General features: G+C 29.0%; 1 long non-coding RNA gene across 5 annotated transcripts; it reads left to right on the top strand.

The window, feature by feature from the left end:
* Window positions 1-4,205: 4,205 nt before the first annotated feature.
* On the top strand, window positions 4,206-7,782 carry LOC123883679. 5 transcript variants are annotated; one of them, XR_006800380.1, is made up of 7 exons: window positions 4,206-4,385; window positions 4,591-4,686; window positions 4,798-4,901; window positions 5,023-5,080; window positions 5,851-5,963; window positions 7,341-7,422; window positions 7,543-7,782. It is a non-coding gene; the product is annotated as an uncharacterized LOC123883679 (long non-coding RNA). The 5 variants fall into 5 exon arrangements; XR_006800382.1 differs by having other exon boundaries at window positions 4,207-4,385; window positions 4,846-4,901; window positions 5,036-5,080; XR_006800377.1 differs by having other exon boundaries at window positions 4,208-4,385; window positions 4,846-4,901.
* Window positions 7,783-8,119: the final 337 nt, after the last annotated feature.

Here is an 8,119-nt window from a genome sequence, read left to right as displayed (position 1 = left end):
ACACATTATGTATGGTGTTTAAAAATACATGATGTGTCACATTCATTAAACGATATGACAACACATCAATGAAAAAAACTTTACATCAATAATGCATACAAATTAATCTTTTTTTATATTAAAAATCAGCTTAATACGACATACAATTTCAATGAAAATGAATATGAATATTTTATCATTATTAAAAATCAATTACATTGGCAAAGAAAATAGCAAAAGAAAAGATTAGTCTCGAATGTGAAATCCTTTTAAAGGTTTAAATAAGAAAAATGCTCTTTAAATTGAGAAATGATATTTTAACAACTATTTTGGTACAATTTTTGGACAACCCTTAATACAAATTCATTTTAGTTTTTTTTATATAATTTTATATTGGCCTTGATTTATGTGTCAACATTCACATTACTTTCTATATTTTAGTTGTTTCATACGTTGTCTAAAAATGGTTGTCCATATAACACCTCTTTAAATTTTTAGGTGGGGACTCTCAAATAATAAGTTTATTATTGTTAATCGATTGCAGCTTGGCAAGAAATTTTGTATTAATTGTTTTTTCCAAAAACATAAATACCACAAAGATGAATTAAAAAGTCACTCTCTTTCATCATAATCCTTATATTAATAGTAATTTTTAACTTTTTTTTTGACAAATTTTTAACTTTTATCATAGGTGCTTTTAAAGTTATATAAACGATGTTTACGTGAGCTTAGCTAAGTTGGTAGAGACATCGCATTATATATACATAGGTCTTAAACACCTCACTTATCAATCATAAAAGGTGAAATTTTTAACCATTAGGCTACTTGACAAAAAAAAATTACATAAATTTTTTAAAAAATATATATAAATGATTAGTTGTGATGTGCTAACTAGGAAACCCCCAATACTTACCTTTGTGATGCTTCATGATACGGATATTAAAATTTTAGTTTCCCGTATCGTGTCGTATATTAAAGTTCCCGTACCATGATCGTATCGTATGTTAAAATTTTAAAGTTTTTTGTATCGTCGTATTTGTGTCGTATTAAGTATTTGGGCTTCTTAGTGTGCTAACAATGAAAGAACAAAAAAAATTACAGCAATAAAGCGTATATGTATATTATGGTGCCGTCTAAGGTGAGGGAGTTGTGAAGTCCCTCATCGGTGGACCACTGATATTTTACCATTGGATATAATCAATGGCTTAGATCTATTAAAATTAAAAAAAAACAAAAAAAAAAACATGAACTATTGTTCACACACAATCCAACCATAACCATAAATCATCATCTTCCAACATTGATTCTTCAATCTATCTCCAGAGAACCCAACAAAACCGAGAGATTCATTTTCAACCACAAACCCAATTTCTAGTGAACTAGAAAATTCCCAGAAATCCCAAATTTCCCAAAAATCCCAAAAATGGGATATTATATATGTTAGTAAAAACTAAAAAGATGGTGATTTTCTGAAGTTAACAGAGAAAAAATATAGGGTTTTCAAATAGAAATTGGAGACTAAAAAATAAGAGAAACAAAAAGGATTGTGGGAGGTGTGAGAGAAGGACCAATGAATTTTGTTTTGTTTTCCTTAATTTATGGGAGATGTCGATGTCTGCGAGAGAGAAAACAATGAGGAAATTTTTAAAAAAGTGATTTGCTTAAACCATCACAATTTCAGAATGTTTTGTTGAGATGATTTATTAGAAAGGAAATTTATGAGTTCGTGGAATTGTTGTTGAAGATGAGTTTGTGGTTGTTAGTTTTAAGATTAAATAAAATAATGAGTTTAATTGTATGTGAATAATTATACATGTTCTTTGTTTAATATTAATAAATTTAAGTCATTAATTACATCTAACGGTATAAGTTTACTGGTCCACCGATGAGGGACTTAATAGCTCCCTCACCTTAGACGTCACCGTATATTATAATTTTAAAATATTAATTTATATTCATACTTATTTAAGTGAAGATGCGATTGATTTGCAGAAAAATAAGAGACATAACATGACAACTTGACAATTCTGTGGACGGACTGGTAGTAGAGAAAAATTTGCGTAAAATATGAACAATAGCCGAATTACCTTGTTCGAAATTTACAATTTATGCGGAATATAATCTTTATAAATATTATTACTTGGTGATATTTTTTGTACACAAATTATTTTGTTAAGCTCGAGTTAAAGTTCTGGATTCCTTGAAGATGTGCAATTAATCATTTTTTTGGGCTTCTTAGTGTGCTAACAATGAAAGAACAAAAAAATTATAGCAATAAAGCGTATATGATTATTAGAATTTTAAAATATTAATTTATATTCAAACTTATTTAACTGAAGATGCAATTGATTTGCAGAAAAATAAGAGATATAACATGACAACTTCTATAGATAACAGTTTTGTGGATCGTACCAGTGATGAAATTTTTTTGCGTAAAATGCAAACAATGGGTAAATTACCTTGTTCGAAATTTACAATTCCTGTAGAGTAGAATATTAATAAATATTATTACTTGGTGATATTTTTTGTACACAAATTATTTTGTTAAGCTCCGGTTAAAGTTCTAGATTCCTTGAAGATGTGCAATTAATTTTTTTTTTGTGTGTGTTAACCCTATGTTTTCCGGAAGAAATGAAGGGAGCCTCTGTAACACCCAAACAAAATATTTAAATAATTCTAGGGTCAAGATCAAATAACAACAACTAGTTTGACACCAAATGTTACACCTCTTAATAATGTCTTAACCGATATAAATTTTATAAAATTCATCGTTGGATTAAAAGTTTATATTATATGTTAGATGGGATATGAATGTACATCGAGTACTTTTATCTACAATATATGGATCTATATTTGATTTTATTCCAACATGAACTAGTGACTAATGTTGTGCATGGTGCACAAGTTTCCAATAACGCTATAATGAAAACGAATTTTACAAAATCTACCGTTGTATTGAAAGATTATATGATATAGATCATCTATAATTTTTTTTAGAGAAATTGAAAATCATTTGATATGTTATTGAAACCCATCAAAATTAATGGTATTCAATAAAAAAATCATAAACCGTTAATCTTGATGGGTCTCAATATCATATCAAATGATTTTCAATTTCTCTAAAAACAATTATGAAAATTTGACTTCACATTTGTTTTCTGAATGTCCTAGTATACCACAATCAAACAGAAAGTACTCAACCTCTCGTATTTAAACTTCACCAATCCGCCCCCTCCACTGTTCAGATTGATCTTTTTCTCAATCTTCAACGATTTTCTCAAATCCACCCTAACTCTCACCCTTATATACTGCCTCCAGATACTCGTGATGGTTAGTAGTAAACTCTGTAGTAATATTGTTTATGTTTCGTTTATAAAAAAAAAATTTGTTCATGTTTTTTTCTTCTTTTTTTAATGAAAAATATTGTTTATGTTTCTTTCTTTATAGAGTATTGTTTTTTATTTAATTTTTATATTTTTATTTTTATGTGGTTTCTTCTTATTTTTTTCTATAATTTTTTTTATTGACTAAATTTTCTATAATTTTTTTCCTACTTTTATGCGGTTTCTTCTTTGGTGGTAATCGATTTTAATATATTAGTAATAGATAAGAAAAAAAAATCGGTCTGACTTGCATAACTAGTTAAACCGCCGGTTTGGTCTGATTTTCCCAGTTTTATTCCAGTTTTTTATCATGTTTAAGTGTAGAGCAGTTTTTTGGGTAAATCGGACCGAGTCCGGTTCCCGGTCGAACCGGCCGGTCCGATCCAGTTTTCATTATCGGAGTCTTCTATGAAAACATAATGAAACTACTGTTTAATATTAATTTAGTGTATAGATTACCGTGTTCTATTCTATAATTAAATAAATAAAACCGAAAATAGATTAAAACAAGCTTTAGTAAAAAAAAAAAAAAGAAGAAGATCAAAACAAGCTTAATATACTATATAATTAGAGTAGTCTTTTTGAGCCCTTGTGGTAAATCTTTATATACTAAAGGATGAGTGGTTTTCCCAAGCCCCAAATCTTAACCCTAAATCCTTGCCCAATCAATATCCTACATTTTTCCATGTTGCCCAACCACATATTGCCACCTCTAGGTTTTCATGTTTAGGTTTTCATTTCATTTTAGGGTTCAATCTTCACATTGACACCTAATCCTATTTTCTAGCCAATCACTTTTTGACACATATATGTTTGACAAATCACTAATATATATTTTTTTCTCCTACTTTCTTTATTTCTCAAATTTCTTTCTCTCTCTTCTCTCTTTTCTCCCTACGATCTCTCTCTATTTTCTCACCATCTTCATGAACATCATGAAGAACAACAAGAACACCACCACCCATCCCCAGATTCCGGCGAGCCATCGCCGGCCACCGTCGCCGCCGGAGCTTCTTTCATCTGGTTCGATCTGTTTTGCTTCTTTCTTTATTTTTTTTTCGTTTTTTGTTGTTGTCTGTTCTTCCCCTATCAATTTTCTGCTTTGTTTGTTTTATTTTAGTTGTTCTGTTTGGTGTTTGTTCTATTGATTGAAGATTGTGTTTTGGTTTGGGAATGGGTTATTTGATTAATTTTAATAATAACAATAATGATTATTATGATTTTGCAGTAAAAGAAGATGGGTTCAACATCAAAGATTTTAACCTTTGAGGATCTGGCTAAACACAATCACAAGAAAGATTGATGGATCATAGTCAACAACAAGGTCAATTTTTATTCTTTTTTTTTTTTTATGAATTTTTTGGGTATGCAATTTCTTATTGATTGATATGTTTTTCTTGATTTATTTGTTTAAGTTCATTTGATGAATCTGCAGATTTATGAACAAATTTCGGTCTCTCAAATTTACATTTTTCAATTTCAGTTTTGCATGTATGAAATTCTCCTAGATTCAAGTTTTTGGGTGTTGGAAAAACTAAGGTAAAAGAAATCAATTTGATTGAGAAATTTCCTCTAATTTCCTTTTCTCTTATTTTGTTATGTTTGGTGTTTGTTTTATGAAACAATTTCAATCTCTCAAATTTATATTCTTCAACTTCAGTTCTTGCATGTAGGAAATTCTCAATAGATTCAAGCTTTTGGGTGTTGGAAAAACTAAGGTAAGAGAAACCAACCTTCTCTTTTTATTCTTTCTCTTTTATACCAAACCCTAAGACCCTAGAAGATGGACAAAAGAGATTTTATAAGTTAAAATGGACAATATATGTTTAGGTTGCAAGTTCATGTAAAAGAAGAAATATTTATGTTAAATTTGTGTAGACATACATGTGGTAAATTTAGTATAACTCTCTGAATATAGGTCATATGCTAAATATTTTTAATCCACTACAAAGAAGACAAAATTTCCTACAATTTAGTCACCGGAAATGTTAAATTCCCATAAGTATAGTAGGAGAAAAGCTACCTACAAGTTAGAGTATAGTTTCAGTCCTGTTTCTGTACCAATACCCAATCTTTTGTTAAACTGGACCAATTGGATGGTTAACACTTAAAAAAAAATTATATCTGTAATCTTGACATCCTAATCTTTCCAACGAGTGGTCGTTTACTCGTAACGGATATCGTTTGGTATTTTAATTAACTGCGAAAGTTAAGGTGTGGTTGCTATGTTTGTGCAGAAAAACTGATTTTAAAAGAATAATCTTGATTCCTTTTGTCAAAAGTGTTTTCAATTATATGAAATGTTTTAATTTACTTTGATATTTTCACTTAGCTTCATTGTGTTGATTCCAATTTTTTGTTTACTTTCTTAAATGGCAAGATGAAATAATTTGTTTATAATCATATATATATATTAACCCAATCAATGTACCAATCATATTTTGATTTGTATGTTTTACTAATGAATTTTGAAATAATGAATATGAAGTGAACCAAACACTAGCTACTTTAGGCTTCTTTGGAGTTGAGAAGCTGCAAATAATGTGAGCAAGTTTACATGTTCTCAATATCTCATCTTGATATCCTTCATTCAATAATTAGGTGATTAATCTACCACATCTTTCTAACATCACATGCAACCTTCCTTTCATGATCATATGATGCCATTATTGCTTCTCTATTATCATTATATCTATTACTAGCTATTCCTATCATGATTATCCCTATTACTAGCTATCATATAATGATTATACCTATTATCTCTATTTCTTGCTCCATGTGACATGTGTAAAGAAGTGAAGAGACAAGTGGCATCATGCATGTATGCCAATGAATAAGTGTCTTCATAGATGAATTCATTAACCCTATGTAAACCAACTCCTCCTAAAACTACATTCACACACTAATTTTACCATCATTGTAACTTATCATTAATAAACTAATAACTTATGACTAATCTACCACATCTTTCTAACATCACATGCAACCTTCATTACATGATCACATGATGCCATCATTGCTTCTCTATCATCATTGTATTTATTACTAGCTATTCCTATCATGATTATCCCTATTACTAGCTATCATATCATGATTATACCTATTATCTCTATTTCTTGCTTCATGTGACATGTGTAAAGAAGTGAAGAGACAAGTGGCATCATGCATGTATGTCAATGAATAAGTGTCTTCATAGATGAATTCATCAACCCTATGTAAACCAACTCCTCCTAAAACTACATTCACACTAATTTTACCATCATTGTAACTTATGATTAATAAATTATATTTTAAATTTTCTTTTAAGTAATTAGTCTATTTTTTTTATGTAGCATTTTTTAATTTGAATTTATGTTTAGCAATTTATACTAAATTTTTTTCACTATGTTATTCCCTAAAATTTGTAGACAACATGTTGTCTTTTGTTCCTTTACTTTCTCAGCTTTCATATGTTAGTTGTTTATGTGTCATTCACATGATGCAATGATTTCATTGTTATGAATTCTATTAGCATGACTTCTTTATCAATTCTATTGATTGCATATATTCTTGGAACTTGCTATAATGTCCTTCACAAAATTCTTATCATGCAATCATTCCTCCTACCTATACCTATATTTTGAATAGTACTCATATGTCCCAAAGAGCACTCATTTGTCCCAAATTACAAATAGTAACTTTCTTTCAAATAGTAACATATAGTACTCATTTGTCCCAAATTAGGAATAGTAACCTATATATTCTCAAATAATAACTTTCTTCCTATATATTAAAGGTTTTTTTTTCCTGAATCTAGATTCCCTAATCATTTCATTTTTTGGTTTTAAGTCTAACAATTCATGTGTCCATAATAAGTACCTTGATAGTAATCATATGATGCATTTTACAAAGGTAAACTCTAATTTGGATTTGTTAATAATGCTAAGTTGTATCACTATATCTAAATCATCATGATTATCCATTTTCTTTGTTATAAAGGTTATCAAAGCTTATATGCTAAGGATTTCGAACAACTTCAATTGTACCATGGTCTTTTGGATCATCACAATTTGATTGAATTGTAAGTAGAAATTATCTCATAGTCTTTTGTGATGAAGCATTGTGAATGATGTCTTATTTAGAAATGTCACAAAGAAAGAATGGCTATTAGAAATTACATTAATTGATTTGGTTATTTCAGGGCCATTTAAAGGAGAAAAATGGAGCATGCTTGGTGTGAATATAATTGGGTGGTGGTGCATATCAATCCAATACAACATGTCATATTAGTTTTTTCAGCTTTGTATAATACATAGTGATAACACCCAACACTTGAAATAATGAGCAAAATTATAAATCTTAATATAAGGTTTATAATGTTGGAAAAATTGTCAACTACATTGATATTTGTCCATTATATGGTGGTTCACTTTTATATTTACTATGATTTGGTTTTTAAGTTTGTTTCCCATGAGAAAATTAAATTGAGTGTGCTCTTATACAAAAATTAAATTTTATACATGTCACGGATTTTGAAGACTCCACTATAAAATTGAGTGTGATGCTTCACTTGATTAGGTTTATTATGGTGGCCATTTTATGTTGTGGGCTATTCTCTGTTTCGAGTTCAAACTATTCTTTTTACGATGAAATGTGTTTGTTTTTAGTTCTATGTTGTTTATGTTTGTATCCAACTTGATTTCTATTGTCTTTTGAATACTTTATCCTAATTTCGTTGTGCTTATGCTTAACCCGCTTGATTAACAACATCCATGATT

This window comes from Trifolium pratense, linkage group LG5, assembly GCF_020283565.1.
Source record: "Trifolium pratense cultivar HEN17-A07 linkage group LG5, ARS_RC_1.1, whole genome shotgun sequence".
NCBI lineage: Eukaryota > Viridiplantae > Streptophyta > Magnoliopsida > Fabales > Fabaceae > Trifolium > Trifolium pratense.
Note: the sequence above shows the minus strand (reverse complement) of the source record. Positions and strands in the feature narration are given on the sequence as shown.